The sequence below is a fragment of the Biomphalaria glabrata genome, chromosome 15 (assembly GCF_947242115.1).
Source record: "Biomphalaria glabrata chromosome 15, xgBioGlab47.1, whole genome shotgun sequence".
Taxonomy (NCBI): domain Eukaryota; kingdom Metazoa; phylum Mollusca; class Gastropoda; family Planorbidae; genus Biomphalaria; species Biomphalaria glabrata.
This window is the reverse complement of record NC_074725.1, coordinates 19,975,691-19,993,693: the sequence shown is the minus strand read 5'-3', so window position 1 is coordinate 19,993,693 and position 18,003 is coordinate 19,975,691. Positions and strand designations below refer to the sequence as shown.

Here is an 18,003-nt window from a genome sequence, read left to right as displayed (position 1 = left end):
TGAGGAGACATTAGGAGCACTAGAGGTCGAGCAGAGGTGAAACTGAGGAGACATTAGGAGCACTAGAGGTCGAGCAGAGCTGAAACTGAGGAGACATTAGGAGCACTAGAGGTCGAGCAGAGGTGAAACTGGGGAGACATTAAGAGCACTAGAGGTCGAGCAGAGGTGAAACTGAGGAGACATTAGGAGCACTAGAGGTCGAGCAGAGGTGAAACTGAGGAGACATTAGGAGCACTAGAGGTCGAGCAGAGGTGAAACTGAGGAGACATTAGGAGCACTAGAGGTCGAGCAGCGCTGAAACTGAGGAGACATTAGGAGCACTAGAGGTCGAGCAGAGGTGAAACTGAGGAGACATTAGGAGAACTAGAGGTCGAGCAGAGGTGAAACTGGGGAGACATTAGGAGCACTAGAGGTCGAGCAGAGGTGAAACTGAGGAGACATCAGGAGCACTAGAGGTCGAGCAGAGGTGAAACTGAGGAGACATCAGGAGCACTAGAGGTCGAGCAGAGGTGAAACTGAGGAGACATTAGGAGCACTAGAGGTCGAGCAGAGGTGAAACTGAGGAGACATTAGGAGCACTAGAGGTCGAGCAGAGGTGAAACTGAGGAGACATTAGGAGCACTAGAGGTCGAGCAGAGGTGAAACTGAGGAGACATTAGGAGCACTAGAGGTCGAGCAGAGGTGAAACTGAGGAGACATTAGGAGCATTAGAGGTCGAGCAGAGGTGAAACTGAGGAGACATCAGGAGCATTAGAGGTCGAGCAGAGGTGAAACTGAGGGCTTTTTTCGAAACAAAAAGAAAACAATTGAAAGACGTCTTCAACATTGTATTCCAAGCTGGCACTGGAGACATTTATATAGACAGTCATTTTAGTTTGGGAAATTTTGTTTCTATAAAAACAAAGGACTATTTTCGTTTTGAATGCAACATGAAGTGTCTATTTACACTTTTAGTTCTAATGCGCTTAAAATAGTTTGTAGATTGATAAATGAACAAGTTAATAAGCTTTTTAAAAAATTAAAGCTTGTTATATCTACAATGCATGGAATTGTTATTTTTAGCGTTTCCTTCAAAAAAGGTTGAAACAGGATTTAGTTCTGTGACAAAACATAATATGCAAACAAAGAATAGACTCGGTGTAGCTACTATAGGAGACCTTCGCCTTGCTTTAACTGTTTAAAAGCCTGCATCCTGACATTTGTAACATTGTTAGACTGCAGGAGACGCAAAGATCCCATTATATAAAATTATATCTTTTTTATGAACAAAAATATTTTATTATTCCTATTAAACATGAAACAAAATTTGACTTTAAACAAAGAAAAAATGACAGAGAATGAAGAAAGAAGGTTGACAGATCTTATGTGGTGCCCTAGCGGTCCAGCAGACTAAAGGATAGGTGAAAGTGAATGTGAAGGTAGATGTGAACCTGGCCTAACTGATGTCTGATAATAAATATCTAATTGTTTTGTAAAGGGCCAATCTCTTTTTACTCAAGTAAAAAACATTTTCGTAAAAAAAAAATATTTTTCCTTTAGTTAAATGTCCTATGGTCCCAATTCGTTAGTCCTGTTAACGCGATAATATGAAAGACAACGTATTAATTGTTGTTTTAAATTATACCCAACTTGTATGCATACTAAATAGATTTTTTCTCTTTAAAAAAAAGTCAACATTTTTTTCTTTTGTGTAAATGTAGTAGTTAGTTTAACAGAACTGACTTAATTTAGCAATACAAATGTAATAAAAAGTTTGACAAAAAATATAAAACCATTTGGTTGAATGTGTTAAAAATATGGTAAACAGTTCCCCTACTAACGAGCCTCCCTTGTTTGTTACTATTAATAGTGAATAGTTGTAAAAGTGGTGTATTTTTATGAAAAAAAAACTGCTTGCATAAGTCATTTAAAAAATAGAATTTTCAGAAAAGAAAAAAGTAGCCGTTGCATCAGAACTTTGAATGGTCTAAAGTCTAAACTCATATGATGTCGTATTTTCAATATCTTTTCTAGTTTACGAGATCTAAACGGGACGGACGGACAGACATTTCACACAATACTAATAGCGACTTTTTCCCTTTCGGGGGCCGCTAAAAAAATAGTTATGTTTAATAACTTAAAACAAGGGGAAAATTAGTAATCTAAAAATAATGTCAAAGACAATTAGTGTAATTATCTTCTAAGCTATTGTACATTTTTTTTTTACTAATTATTTTAAGATTAATTAACAATTTGTAAGTTACAGTGCCTATATTAATCACCACAATCTACCTTCTCATATTTTAGTTTTACAAATATCTGTCTGTTGGGGGTGGGGGTGGGGGAGCGGGAGATTTTTTAAAGAGAAAAAATACGAAAAGGGGGTGGTGGATTGAAGACCACTGATCTATATCTACATTCGTTTCTTGTGTGTTAAGTTCGATAACTCCACCTGTTAAACATCGACTACATTTGCCCTGGTTTCTTCCCTTTCTTATCTCCAGCATTGTAATATAGGACATTATCATTATTACGATCAATGTTACATCGATGGCTTGATTTTGTTGTTGTTTTATTTACACAATCCCAGCTATGTAAAATTTGCTATTGTTTCATCGTCGAATTCTATACTGACCATACTATCTAATTTGACTTAGAAGCCTTTAATGACAGTGATGCCCAAAGTATGGCCCGCGGGCCAGATCCGGCCCTCGACGTGATTCCATCCGGTCCTCCGAAATGTAGGCACAAAGTGTAGAAAAGTGTAGAAAATCCCCCCTTTTTAAAAAAAAAAAAAGAATTAGAAGGTGCAAAATTGTATCTGTACTTACGTTAGGGGCTTAGAGCCCTCAATTTTTCTCCTGATTGATTGGTACCATGACATTTAACATTTGTGCGTTTATGAAATAGGTATTGAGTGTAGAATGTACGTTTTCAACCAGGAAAAGTGACATGGTTCTTTACTCTTTTGTGGAACATGATAATAGGCCAACATATTTGTTTTATAAAGAAAGTGTGGCTATTTAAAAAAAAAAAATATATATATATAAACGACATTATGAAACAAATATGACGGCATTCTTGGTTTTTAGTTGCGAATAAAAGGTTGTTAAACTAAGCCTAGAAATTGGAGGATTGATAGGAATATTTTACCAAAAAGAGACAGAAAAATGACTCGGTTGTAAAGCTAGCACATAATCTAAGTACAGAGATGAAGCCCAATGTTGCTGATATTTTAAGTAGAGAAATGAAGTATTCTTCTGAGGCGGGGAAAAAAGATACATTTCAAATATCCCATTAATTAATGAAGCACAGGATCTACGGGTTTCAGGTGTATCGTTTTTGTAGGCCTACGTTTTCGTTCATCTGGCCCGTGACACGAGTGTCGGAAATTAAAATGGCCCGCAGGTCGAATTAGGTTGGGGGTTAGGGTTAGGGTTAGGTTGTGTTGGGTTTCAAACCTCCAGCCCCCTTCATAGGTAGCCAAGTCAAGTTCATATAGTCTGTCGACCGCGCTTCCCACATAATGAGCAAACAAAGAAATAGGCTCTGTGTAGCCACTACAGGAGACCTAGAATCAATACAAAAAAAAAAAGAATAACCAATTAGTTAATTAACTATTTGTAATTAATTATTTTGTTCGGTATCGAACAAGGGAATGTAATTGTACTTGACTGATGTGGTGGTCTGGCCAACAGCACTTTTTCTTGTTTAAAATGATGCCAACTTACAATGAGAAATCTGCAGCTATAAAGGTTAAAAGAAAAAGCTAACGCTAGATTTAGGGTTGGGTAAGTTGTTCTTTTTATTAAACCCCCCCCCCCTTTTTTTTCTAGCAAAAGAAATGTATTACAATTACGCTGGACCAAAAGCACCCGTTGATTTAAATCCATTTTTAATAGAGTTTTCCATCTTTTTCTCCTTTCATATTAACACCGTTGTCGTATTTTTCAAGTTTTATTTCCAATTTTGTATTTTTTTTTCTATCTCGACGTTAATAAGGTCTTCTCCAGTTGTATCAATAATTGGGCAAAACCCCAGAAAATGTTAATGTATTTCTACATGAGATGTATAAGAACCAGAAGCAATACTAATAGTGATGTGTTCCGTGTGAGACATATCTGGTGTAGAATCTAATTTTTTTTAAAGTAGGCCTTTTTGTGTGCTAATACAATTTGAAGGATTTTATTGTCTATTTCACTGACACTTTGAACTAGCCGCCAGTATTCATGGATACCAATACCATTGTGTGTGTGTCCAATGAACTATTTGTGGATCCTTTCAGAACGAGACACTGCCGATAATAGAATACTAGCAAGGATTACTTAGGCTACTTTTCAAAATCATGGATTCTTTAATGCGTTGCATCTGTTGTTTTCTTTTCAAGAGAATGATTTATTTTTATTTTTTTTTACATATTTACAGATTATCTGGATTGTATTTTGAACAGATGTGCATTGTATCCACAACCATCTGACATACGGCAGATTTATCCAACATATCACTAGCTCAAAATGAAGCAACTCAGCGCTGAATATTTTTCTTCAATCGATATAAAATAAATAATTCTAAGCACAAGTCATCTATTGAATGACATGTAATAAAACATATTAAGACAGTGTTTCTCAAACATTTCGGGGTTGCGACCCTCTACGGAAAATTTTTTTCGCGTTCCAGCCCCCTTGAGAAGCTGGGCACCGAGAGAAACGATATAAAACGTGCCCGTTGGAACTAGTGTTGCCTATTTAATTTATAAGCGTTGTAAAAAGTTCTTTCTGGAAATAGAATTTAACAATAGACGGGTTTCATTTCAAGTCGGTCTGATTTCGGGGCTGAGCGTATTCTGAGGTTTTAGCTTCAGAAATTCTTTCTCAAAGCATTTACATCTTTTTTCTCGTAATAGGAAGAAAGAATATAAAAAGGCCAATGTTAATGAGTCTTTTTTTAAGAACACACTATTCATCTCAAAATAAAATCTAGTAATAAAGAGGCAGCCTTAGTCAATATTATTATTCGACATATATATATATATATATATATATATATATATATATATATATATATATATATATATATATATATATATATATATATACAGCGCACGGACGTCTGTAATTGGCGTGATCTTTTTTAAGATAATCTTCTTCACAAGAACACACAAAAATCGTCTTATAAATGAAGTGCAATAGTCGATAGAAATTCGACCAATCTCAGGAAAATCCAGAAGAATCACACTAGCGGTGATGTTTTGAAATGTTTTCTTCAAAAAGTTTTAACTCATATTGATGCATGCGCCTCTCGCGAAAACGGTCTACATTTGATAAGGTATTATTAAAAGTCGAAACAAAGTCTTTTACTTAAGATATTTTAATTAGTTAACATTGATCATAATCAGACACGGTTTAAAAACTACAATGAAAATAAACATTTTTTTTCGCCCCCCTTCCCTTATTGTTGGTCGGTCGTTAGGTTAGATCTACATCTATGATGGCCAAAATATATTCTACAGCCATGTAACAAAAAAGTGAAAATGTTTTTAACCTTAAATTTTTAATGACAAGATCTACTCACAGCGCGGGGTATTGATTCAACAACAATAGTTATATGTAGTAAGTAGATAGGCCTACTAAGAAGAAAAGAAAATGTTTTGACTGATCTGCTTTTGTAAGCGTCATCCGAAACAAATCTATATAACAGATAACCCGCGAAAATTCAATCAGAAATATGAAGACGCTTATGGAAAAACCCTTGGGGAATTCCTCGCGCGCCACTCCATTTTTCTTATTAAATGTTTCCAAAAAAGCTTCTTTTGTACGAATATCGTTTTCTTTTTTAAAATATTTATTTTAAGGATATTGGAATAATTAGAATTTCTGTAAAATTTTAAAATATTTTAGTATTTTTTTTGTATAAACCGTCAGTTTTATGAGACACCCGGCTATATATACACCACAATGACACAATGCTAGTTCGGGACGCTGACCTACATGATTACCGTCAGTTTTATGAGACCCCCCTTCCCTCCGGCTAGATCTATACACTACAATGACACAATGCTAGTTCGGGTCGCTGACCTACATGATTACCGTCAGTTTAATGTGACCTTGACTAGTCGACTGTATATGCTGTTGTTACCAGTCGTTGTCTTGTAACACCAAACTGCTGGTAGACAACTAAACCGTTGTAGGTGTAATATAGCTTAATTAAGAAAACTTCAAATAACTTGAATAACTTCAACAAAACAAAGTGAAGTATATATGAAATCATATAAATGTACTAGATTTTAGTAATAATATTCTTTAACAAAATCTAAGTACAATGACACAGCCTATTAGTCATACTTTCTGGAGTCATCTCCCCTAACTAAGAACAAAAGATGACAATGCCACCTATGCTGAATCAATCACAACCAATCGGTAACGTCTTCCCACCGTCACCATAGAAACACACACACACTCCCTAACAATGCGTCAAATGATACCATCTTAAAACACAACAAGATTCACGTTTCTTTATCACAAAACACTCGCTCTAACGCTCAGACTTTGACATGAAATGTGTTCACGTTTTATATCCCCGTAACTCTAAGGGTGTGATTCAGTTAGTCTCGTGAAGTGTAACATGTAACATTTTTAACATAGTACCGTAGCAGTTATTGTAAATAGATTTTTTTGTTCAAAGATTTAGGTATCTCCAAATACAACCAGACTCTACTAAACCACTCCACTGCTGCCATGGGATACACTTAAAATGCAACAAAATAGCTCAATAATTGGCATGGCAATGCTCAGACTCCAACGCCCTAACACCCTCGAGCGTGTGATCAATAGTGCCGATGTTTGTAGAGACTGTTTGATGAATTGAAACAGAAAATTGAGGTGATGAAAACACTTGTTTGGTTCAACAAAAAATCCTAGCAGCATCGCTTTATTGAAACTTGTATGTAAACAGCGACTCAGCTATCCAGAAGTTTTCGGAGAGAAGGGGGGAATATGGTTCTAACTGCGGATTCTTTAACAGAAACAGGCCGCGGGAGGTGTCCTGAACATACCATTGCTGTTTGTATTTAAAGTGAATGGTGAAATTTGAGGAATTTATGAAGAAGACATAATGGAGCGACTTTAGAGTGAAAGGGAAAAATAAAACCTAATGAAATATTCAGAAAGACACAAAGATACGAGGCACACTTCTTACTTCATACGCTAGAACAAACTCGTACAAGTGCTCCTTTTACCCTGGAGATTGGAATGGGTTGCCTGAATCAGCCATGAAAACCAACGACTTAGAAGAGTTTTAAAGTCCTTGATGAACGTGCATGACTCGGCACAGGAAACGTGTGGGACGTAATGATCTTCTTGTTTTAAAAGTAACGTCTGTAATATATAAGCTATAAGATAAGATGAGGTATACTAGCAGCCTATTTTGTGGGAAATATATAAGACATTGTTAAACATGCAATGGAGATTTCCATAATCTTGTCTCTGACTTTCAGTCGTGGCTGATTATATTATTTTAGTTGGCAACAGTCATCTTTCAATAGACCGTCCTTGGCTATCTCCTTCCAGTCTTCCACTTTTTTTTTTTTTTTTTTTAATCTATGCTTTTCAAGCGATACCTTATATTGCACCCATATTTCTCCAGATAGGTTTCTCTTTTCTTTCTATTTTACTGTATCTTATCGCACAAATATTATAACTCAATTTTTTTAAAAAAATCGAAATGTAAATGTTTGAATAGCCGAAGTTATCCCTGGTAAAAACTTGGCTCGTGTGGAGCAAGACTAGCGAGTTTGAATAGTGACGCTTTGAGAATCTTGACATAGAGTGGATCTCAAGGTGTGAATGGACAGAGATCTAGTCTGCCGCTTAGAATCAGACATTGTAATGTCTCTCTTAGTGGTGAATACTTTGTATAGGGAGAGATGTATACATTATCTCAGAGTTAGTTGAGAGGAATCTAGGAAATTTAGGCACTGGAAATTTAGGCACCGGATATTAATGCACCCGGAAATTTAGGCACCCGAAAATTTAGACACCCGGAAATTTAGGCACCCGAAAATTTAGGCACCCGAAAATTTAGGCACCGGTTAATAAGGCATTTTTTGACAATGTGGAAAAATTAGGCATTCTTTAATAGTGACCTTAATTTTGAAAATAATGTTAACATTTTAATGTATATTTTATTCTTATGTTATGGGCTATTGGTGACGTTACCAAAAATAGCAACTATACTGGAAATATTGAGTTACTTGTGTGACAATTATTACTGCAGTGGCTGATCCGAACCTTGGATCTTTGGGGATTTCAGGACTTTTAGGGCGCACCTGAGTCCACTAACTCTAATTGGTACCTGTTCTTAGTTGGGGAAAGTAAAAGCGTTTGGTCATTGTGCTGGCCACATTACACCCTGTTCGTAAACCTTTGGCAAAATAAACATATGACCTTAAAATCATCTGCCCTATAGATCGCACGGTCTAAAAGGGAAACTTTACTTCTATATTTCTCCTGTATGATGTGAATGAAGCTGATGTTTTGACGACAAAGTAAGATTCATTGCTGCTAGCCTCACTAATCAGGCGCTCTGCAAGCACTTCTCAACACTAACAACGAACTCTGGAACTTGACGACATCAGGGGCTCCAAAATAATGGGATACTTTAATAACTAATTCATCAGCAGCCAATACTACACGGCTACATGATACACTAGGTTACACTGGACTCAACTTTGACTCGTCCTCGACTTGTAGTACTTCATTCGAGGACTCACTGCACGGGACTGACTTCACTATGGACTAACAGTACCGGATTGCTTTCACTGAGGACTAACAGTACCGAACTGAATCGCTGTGCTGGCCTGAACTGGCCTCTCCTATAAACTTGGGCGCGACAACTCTTACTTCCTTTTTTGTTTCCACTTATCACTCATTAGGTGTGACGATAGAGACATCTTAACACATAGGAAACACAGACAGGACTAAATACTTCTGACTAGAATTAGCTCATGTAAGACAAAAGACATCTGACCAGTGGTAGCACATGTACGACAAAAGACTTCTGACCAGGGGTAGCACAGATAAGACAAAAGACTTCTGACCAGAGGTAGCACAGATAAGACAAAAGACTTCTGACCAGGGGTAGCACAGATAAGACAAAAGACTTCTGACCAGAGGTAGCACAGGTAAGACAAAAAACTTCTGACCAGAGGTAGCACAGATAAGACAAAAGACTTCTGACCTGGGGTATCATCAGCAGGAGAAAAAACGTCTGCTCGGTATAAGACGTTCCAGTTTACCCCATAAGAGTAGTGGATTGAACTATGTACATGATTGCGTCCAAGTCTCTGCTCCCTAGTTTACCTTTCAACTTCCTGACTATGACATATTGTCAGGCTCTAGACTCGTAAAGTACAAACACAGTTACCACCATTTCTTCTTGCGTGACATCGACATACCTAGTTCAACCCTCATCCCGTCTCAGAAATGTCACTTATTAAAGCCCTTTTTGTACGACCTCCGACCGGACAGAATGTTCCAGAACTAGCTGCCTCCGTCTCCCCTGCCCAGGATTTAACGCTCACACTTTTACTTCCAACATACCAGGAGTTGCACATCAACACACCAACTTACAGCGAGTGATGTCTAACATACCTCTTTTTTGAGAACCTCTGTGAGCTTTTGTTCTGTTTATTTTTACTTTTAATCCTGTTGGAGTTTCAATATTACCAACTGCTTATGTCAATATGTTGTGTTTTTTTTACTACCCTCTCCAATAATATATCCTGCTACGTTCACGAGGGTATAAAGCATGCATTTATTGACTCAGATTATATATGATCCAACCACATGTTGCTTTTTCTTTATTATGTGATAGGATTTTTTGTCACTTATCGCAAGTTATTAGGTATGTTATAGTATAGTATATATGTGACCGAAGGATCCGCACTTTCATGGGAGCCGCGCTAATTCAAGGTGTATAAATTATTAAATTAAACCATTTTATTACTTAAAACAGATTTCCCGCGCACTCCTGTCGATTTACCAGGAGCTCCTGGAAATCTACCGAAATTGCAAAATATACGAAAGTCCTTAAAATATACGGAAATACATAGAAAAAAATTGTCGTTTTGGGGTGTCATTCAATATGGAAAACGTCAATCCTACGCTAAAAATTAAACTAGCTGTTTGTAGCCCTATCAACAATCTGATTAAATGTAAAAAAAACAACAAAGAAATGATAATCGATTTTCGTAGGGAAAAGAAGGAAAATGATATTGCTTCTGTAGCTGGAGAGACTATTGAAATAGTGCCAACTTTTAAATACCTTGGTACTATCCTAGACAATAAACTAAATTTTACTGCAAATACTGATTATATCAGCAAAATAGGGCAGCAAAGATTACGATTACTAAGAAAACTGTCCTCGTTTAATGATATCGAAAATGCTTTGGCTATGTTTTATCACGCTCACATCTGCAATATTTTAAGTTTCAATATCACTGCCTGGTATGGCAATCTGAGTATTAAAAATAAAAATAAACTTTATAAAATCCTAAATGCTGCTGGTAAAATTATTGGCAAAAAACAAACCCCATTTGGGCAGTTGTTTGAGACAAACATCTATAAAAAAGCTAACAAGATCCTAGAAATAAAAAATCACCCTTTGTGTCAGGATTTTGCGATTTTACCATCACAAAAGAGATACAAGACACCGATAGCAAAGACAAACAAACTCTAAAATTGTATTATACCTCACAATCAAATCATTAAATAATCTGATATAAACTTTTTCACATGTAAATTATGAGTGCGTCTGGTGTGAATATACATTTTGGTTTCTTATAGTTATAATGTTTTTTGTTTGGTATAATGCACAAATTGTAAGACGAATTTCCATACGGACAATAAAGATTATTATTATTATGTTAGAAATGAACGAGTAGTCATTCTCTGGCGCTGCCAGGGTCGAGTTTCGCTAAAGAGAAACAAAATTCATCGTAGTCCCTTTAACAGTTTCCACTGAGGAATTTTCTGGTGATGTGGCAGGTCTGCAGCACTACCGCCCTCTGACAGGCAACGAAGATGTTCCTAGGAATGTTAAGGGCCTGGAAGGTGTCTGTGAGGTCAGTTGTTATTATCCCCTCGGTTGATAGAACAATGGAGTGTATTGTTATTTTGGACAATTTCCATAGACGCTTAATCTCCAAGCCTAGGTTCCCATATTTTCTTTGTTTTTCTATCTCAGTTTTTCTTAAATTATGAGACAGTGGTACGGCGATATCGATAATGGTAGCGGTTATTATTATTATTATCATTATTATTATTATAGAATGTACATAATGCATGTATTGCTCTGACCGAATACCTGGCAGTGGAGAGCACGGCCCAGTGCTTTTTTGAAATGTGCTGATAGTTTCCCTTACCACAGCCTGTTTACTAAAGGCAGCAACTGCGAAGTCGGATCCGCTTTCATCGCAGCCAGCAATCCTCCGCTAACGACGCCGACGCTGCAGTCAACATCCACTTGATCCTAAGCCAACTTTAACCGACAGTGTGAACTTTGTCATTCTTCATACGGCAAATAAGTTCTAAGAAAAAGGACTGCTTGAGATAAACTTGTCGGGAAAAGAGAACAGATTGCCCTCCCCAGGGCAGACAAGTACTTTGTCAGCATCAAGTGACAAATGTGTAGGTCACAACTTTGGTCTCTCCAGCCACTTCTATCTTCCTTAATCTATCTTTACTTGACAACAATGACTTTGTTTTATATCTCTACTTGTGCTGTTAATATGTTGTTGCAATGTACTTAAGTGTGTCATTTCCTTTGTGTTTCCCTTGTGTTTTCCTGTCGGATAAGTAAGAGAGAGAAAGCAAGAGTCGGGCTGAATCACTCGAGCACGAACCTGACGTGACGATTGATAAAATGAACTAGACAATTACTTGGGCAAGTCGTCTAGAGTTTTCAAAATTCTCGTGGTGACAAGTCCAAAACTAACAACCATGTCACGCCGACATTGTGTGGGGAACTCCAGAGATTATGTTGAAGATGCTCAAACATGGAGGTAAATCTATTTATAGTAAACATTTTGGTGTCTCCGGTGTGCAGAAGATAAGCGAAACTGTTACACATTGAATGAGGCTCTGCTTGTAAGAGTACCCCATTTTACATAACAAAATTGTGATCAATTAATTTACCTATTAGCGGGTATAGCTAAAAGGATTCAATGAGACTTATAGATTGATTTAGGTATTTTAGATCAACAGATCAGTGTTAAAGAATAGCTGGCACGTTCGTCCAGTGGTACATTGGTCCCTACTTGTATTTCCTAGGTTATTAAGTATAACCTCTAGGTATACAATTAAACTAATGTATACAAGACAAGACTTAACAAAGTCGCAGGTAAACATATATACAAAGTTTATTTACATGAGTAAAATAAATATGTAAATAAATGGCCATCAACTCACAGGCCTTATCAACACAAAATAAACAAAAGATACCCATTCAAAAATAGTATGGCACACCAACTTTGTCATATTATATGCACTATCGTCACATTCTGGAAATCACACATCAGAGTAGAAAAATGAAGGTTACAGGCCTCAGGTCAATATGAGTTTGAGTTTTGAGTTTTTTGGCACATCGGCACACTTTAGGCCATGTCGTGCCCCCTCAGGTCAATATACGACCACTTTTGGCCATTCCGGGGTCCCAGGCTTCAGGCTGACACAGCCACTTTTAGCCAAAAAAAAAACTACAAGGGGGTCATTATGAACTATAAGCTTCAGGTAAACCTATGAACCTACAAGCTTCATAGAATCCCACCTATAGCCATCCGTTCGGTAAAGCCTATCTGATGATTCAATACAGAGTTGAATCCCTCAGAAACAAAGCTATACAAATATGTCACGTTTGGGAGTACCCCAGGATGCAGAACATCAGGGTAAAACTTACTGCCTGGAAATCATTTGAGACTATATCTACTAATTAATACATTATATAAAATACAATAATGACTAAAGATTTACTTAGCCCAAAGATCGCTAGAGCAGGGTACACTTCATCCGAGTACCCTAAGACACACGACCAGAAAAAATACAACTCACAACTCACAACGCAGGTCCAGTGGTCAAGCTGGTAACTCAGGAGCAAGTGGCAACTAAACACGGTCCTCATGGCCTTATATAAACTTCCTAAGGGGAATCCTCTCCTAACTTTACAATTTCTCAAAAAATAGTTATTTCCCCATTATGTCACAGCAGCGTTTTGGTAAGCCGTAAAACTTTTCAACACTGTAGAATCTAATTTTATGTTCTAGTTTTCAACAGTGACCTTTCAATAAAGGAATCTCAGCCAATCCTCCTTTACTTTTTCATTACCTAAAATAAAGAGCAGATTATTGTTACCTGCCGTTGACTTGTAGCACCAAAGTGCTGTATTCATTTTTGTCATTTGTAGCCTTGTAGGAGTAATATGTCTGAACTATAAAAGCTTTAAATAGCTTTGCTGAGGTGGTTGAATGTAATGTAAATGATGTTGACTATTTGTAGATCTAATGTTATATGCGAGTTCGTAATTCCAACCTTCAACAGAACACAAACAGTAATTAATGAAAGAGTGCAGTTCTTAACTAAAACAACAAGTTTATTACAAAATAAGGACACAGTCTTCGTCGTATCTTTGCTACAAGCGGTCTCTTTTGTCGCCCTTTGTCCGTTAATCGTTTCTAATCTATTTCCGTTCTAAGTTTTAAAATATACTGTCTCGCCACTAAGGAAATACCCAGTTAAACCCAACTTCTACGCGTCTTACTATTGTCTCATCACATATTATATGTATGAAGTAAATTAGATTACAAACAGGATCACAACGTCACGATGACCTGCCCGACAGTGTCAAAAGACGCAATATAAAACTTTATGGTCATATGACAAGGTCCTCTGAGCTCGCAAAGTCCTTCCTTCGGGGAGCAATACCAGGAAAAAGTAGAAGAGGCAGAAAGCGATTGGAAGACAACATCAAAGAAAAGAGGGGCCTTTCGCTGACAGAGACTCAAGGCTCTAGACAGAGAGTAACGGATAGCGAGACAGAATTGAAGTCATTGATAAACATGCATGACTAGATTGACACGCAGTAGGACGTAATCATCTTCTTTTTGAAGTAACGTGTGTATTCTAAAAGAGACGCTTGACAGATATGTATGTTACCCCAATGGTTCAACAGACTAAGTGATAAGTGAAAGTGAAAATCTAGACAGCATAGAGACCTCGTACCAAACAACAGATTAACTTTATACTCCACGATGTCAGCCCAAAATGAAACCTACTAATATGTCAACTGCAATTTTTACATTTAATATGAAAAAAGTTTCCAATGTGTATTCGTTATCTTAGCAAAAGTGTTTGACTGCCTTAAAACCACTATCAGATGGATAGGCTAATCTAATAGTTATCGACCCTTATCGGGATTCAGTAAGACATGCATTGACGAGACGAGGTGGTTCTTATTGGTAAAGAAGTTTGAAACGTGTGCATGTCTGGGATACATATTGTTTATTGCGATGTGTGCTTGTTGTCATTTGATATGACCCGCCAGGTATGTAGGGGGTAAAAATAAAACCTCGTTGTTTCTTGAAGCGTTGTCGTTGAAGTCTCAGCCCACATGGATAGCTCATGTAACTCATTGCAGTCATAAGATAAAGTTGGTATTAGAATTTAGTCGATTAATTTATACATAGTTTATCACAAAGCTTATATCAATTCACTCCGCCTGCCTGTCTGTCTGTCTGTCTGTCTGTTTCACATTTAAAGCACGTTATTTATCCCCTTCTCCATAATAGGATGAGGTATCAATTTTGGACAATTATTCATTGTTCCTAGCAAAACATTAATCAATATAAAAAAAATCAAACAATTAAGTAATTAAATAGTGGTGATAAATTATTTTTGTTTGTTTGATATCCAAAAAAGGGAAATAAATCTCAAAATATTGAGAGATAATGTAAATGTGGAGTTCTTATCTTTAGATAAACTTCTTTTTTTTTTAATTTGATTTATATTTTGCTTGTTTGTATTATTTATTCAATAACGAAATACGGGCACTCGTAGTTGTGGATCAGCTGATTACAAATTCTCTTCCTCGTTCCAATACAGTCATCCAAAGTTAAGATGAAATGACAAAAAAATATCTAGCTCATTGCTTAATATTATCTTATAACTTACAGACGCTCCTTCTTAGCAGAAGATAATTACGTCCTACGCCTTTCGCAGTATTGTCTGTCTTTGCTGTACGTTTTTTTCGCTATTTTTAGTAGCCCCCGAAAGGGGAAAAGACGCAATTAGTTTTCTGTGGAATGTCTGTCCGTCCGTCACGTTTAGATCTCGTAAACTAGAAAAGATAGTGAAAATCTGACACCAAATATTTTTGACTATTCAAAGTTTTGATGTAACGGCTACTTTTTTTCTTTTCTGAAAGCGAAAAATCTAATTTTTAAAATCACTTATGCAAGCAGTTTTTTCGTAAAAATATACTACTTTTACTACTATTCACTATTAATAGTAACAAACACAGGAGGCTCTTCAGAAGGGGAGATGACAATTTGCCATATTTTTAGCATATTTATGCAAATGGTTTTAGATTTTTGTCAAAAAATATTTTTTATTACTTTTGTATTGCTAAATTATATAAATTCTGAAATACTAACTACTACATTTACACACAAAAATAAGTTGTTTTTTTTTTAAGAGAAAAAATCTATTTAGTATGCATATAACTTGGACATAATTTAAAATAACAATTAATAATTAGTTTTTCATATTATCGAGTGAGCTGCAGTTTCTCCATATTCAAACAGTACACTTAACTAAAGGAATTTTTATTCTTTTTACAGAAATGTTTTTTCCTTGAGGATTTAAGTAAGAGATTGACCTTATACAAAACAATTAGATCAATTAGATATTCATTATAAGACATAAGTTAGGCCAGGTTCAAATCTAACTTCACATTAACTTTCACATATTTTGGTCTGCTGGACCGCTGGGACACCACACAAGATCTGTTAACCTTCTTTCTCAATTCTTCTCATTTGTCTATGATAGAATTTCATTCTGATGTTCTTTCTGAAAATATTGAAACCTCCCTTTACCTGCCTGGGTGGACCACTTCGGCGGCCGATTTTGAGTTTGTGTTTTCACACAAACTGTCCTTGAAACCTTGTTTTTTTTTTTATATTAACTCTGTCTAGTAAACAGTTTGCACACTTTATTTGTCCCAACCCAATATCGGATGAAGTTGAAAATTTGCATAATTATTTATTTTACCCGTCAATAAAAAAAAAACAAAAAAAAAAACCAATTAGTTAAATAACTATTACTAATTATTTTTATATGTATCTTGAACTAGGGAAAGAAATTGTACTTGACTGAAGTGATGGTATAAGCTGAAACAGTCTCCGTTTAAGGTCGCCGCTTTAAAATAAGTTTGAAACTAACAATGCATAACTATACAATCTTTTATTTTCATAAGCAACTCACTAGCAGAGTGTTGGCTGGAGTAGGCGAGAGCCATGAGTTCGAATTCAGGTCCTTCCCCCTCTTTTTTTATGTCTTTAAAAAACCGATTGACGGTAAAATTCACACAGATCTCCGTTTCTTTTTTCCATCTCCTTTATGTCTCCAACTGGTCTAAACCCATGGGCGTAGCCAGGATTTTTTTTCGGGAAAAAAATTATATGTATTTATGTGTTAGTGTGTACATAATCTTTATTACATTCTGACCCTTCATTCTTTCGGAAGACGTTTATTGTGCCCTAGAATAGGTTCTTCCATGAGTTAGTGAAAAAATTGTAGACTCCCCGACATTACTAGCAAAAGGGTCTGGGGGAGCGCTAGGAGCTCCCCCAGCGCGGGGCGAAGCCCCGCCGCCAAGCACTATTTCTGATATTGAAAACCAACAAAATGCATATTCTGAGGTATCTACAGTCCATTTTAATGCTATTAAAAAGTTTTATTTCAAAAACCTAATGTGCTATTCTTACTGACTTAGACCCTCCCACGCCGTTCGGAGCATTTGACGTCAAGCAGTTTCCATAAAAATCTGTCACTGGTAATGTCTGAAGCCTCTTCCCACCTACCATGAGGACCTCTATGAATGAGTGGCGTCAAGTTGTACTAGGATATCATTGCAACTCTTCTTATGCGTAATTCATTTTGTCGGAGAACATGTCCCGCAAACCTCATGCGTCGTTCTCTCACAATCTTACTAAGGGGTCGACTCCCAGTTCGGCATAGGATTTCCTTGATTTAGATCCGATCGCTATAACTGACTCCTGAAATCTGTCTTAGCCATCTTTGTTGAGCTATATTTAGTGTTTTTCAATTTTGGCAGATGACTATTCACTGCAGTTTATTAATGGAGCCCTGCCACTGGTAAAAATGTGTAACCTCTCTTGAATACGCTCTTGGAATTAAGTAACTGTAGTTTGCTTTAGATTTTATATCGAAAAGAGAAGTTTTATCGTCAAAATCTTCTGTTGGGGGTTTTCCACCTCAAAATGCTCTGTAGGGGGATCTTAGACTCAAAACCATCTGGAGGGGTTTTAAACTTTAAAAAAAAAGCCATCTGTAGAAGAAACTCAAAACCCCCGATTGGCTTGGCTACGCTCAAATAATTTTAGTGTGTAATTTGCTTTTTTTTTATATTGAAGATGTATTTTTAGCACCAAACCCCTCTGAATGGGGGTTTAAACTCAAAACCCCTTTCGGCAACGCTCATAGTATTTTGAGTGAGTAATTTGCTTTTTTTCTTACACTGAAGATGGCGGGGGGTTTAAATTCAAAACCCCTTTGACTACGCTCATAGATTTTAGAGTGAGTAGTTTTCTTTTATTTAAATTGAAGAGGTACTTTTTAGCTTCAAACTCCACTGGAGGGGAGTTTAAACTCAAAACCCCATAGACTACACTCAAAATTTGCTTTTTTTTTTATTATTAAAATGAGGTATTTTTTACCTTCAAACCCCACTGAAGTG

General features: G+C 36.5%; 1 protein-coding gene across 6 annotated transcripts in view; it reads left to right on the top strand.

Moving 5' to 3' along the window:
* The first annotated feature begins 9,732 nt into the window (after positions 1-9,732).
* Positions 9,733-18,003, top strand: part of LOC106073954 (uncharacterized) — a 34,768-nt gene continuing 26,497 nt past the window's right edge. Inside the window, exons 1-2 of one of the 6 annotated variants that reach the window (XM_056012242.1) lie at positions 9,748-9,879; positions 11,837-12,037. The gene's annotated coding sequence lies outside the window, so the exon portion shown is untranslated. Of the gene's footprint in view, positions 9,880-11,832; positions 12,038-14,399; positions 14,677-18,003 lie in introns of those variants that run through there. The other 5 variants (XM_056012243.1, XM_056012244.1, XM_056012246.1 and 2 more) reach the window with 5 other exon arrangements.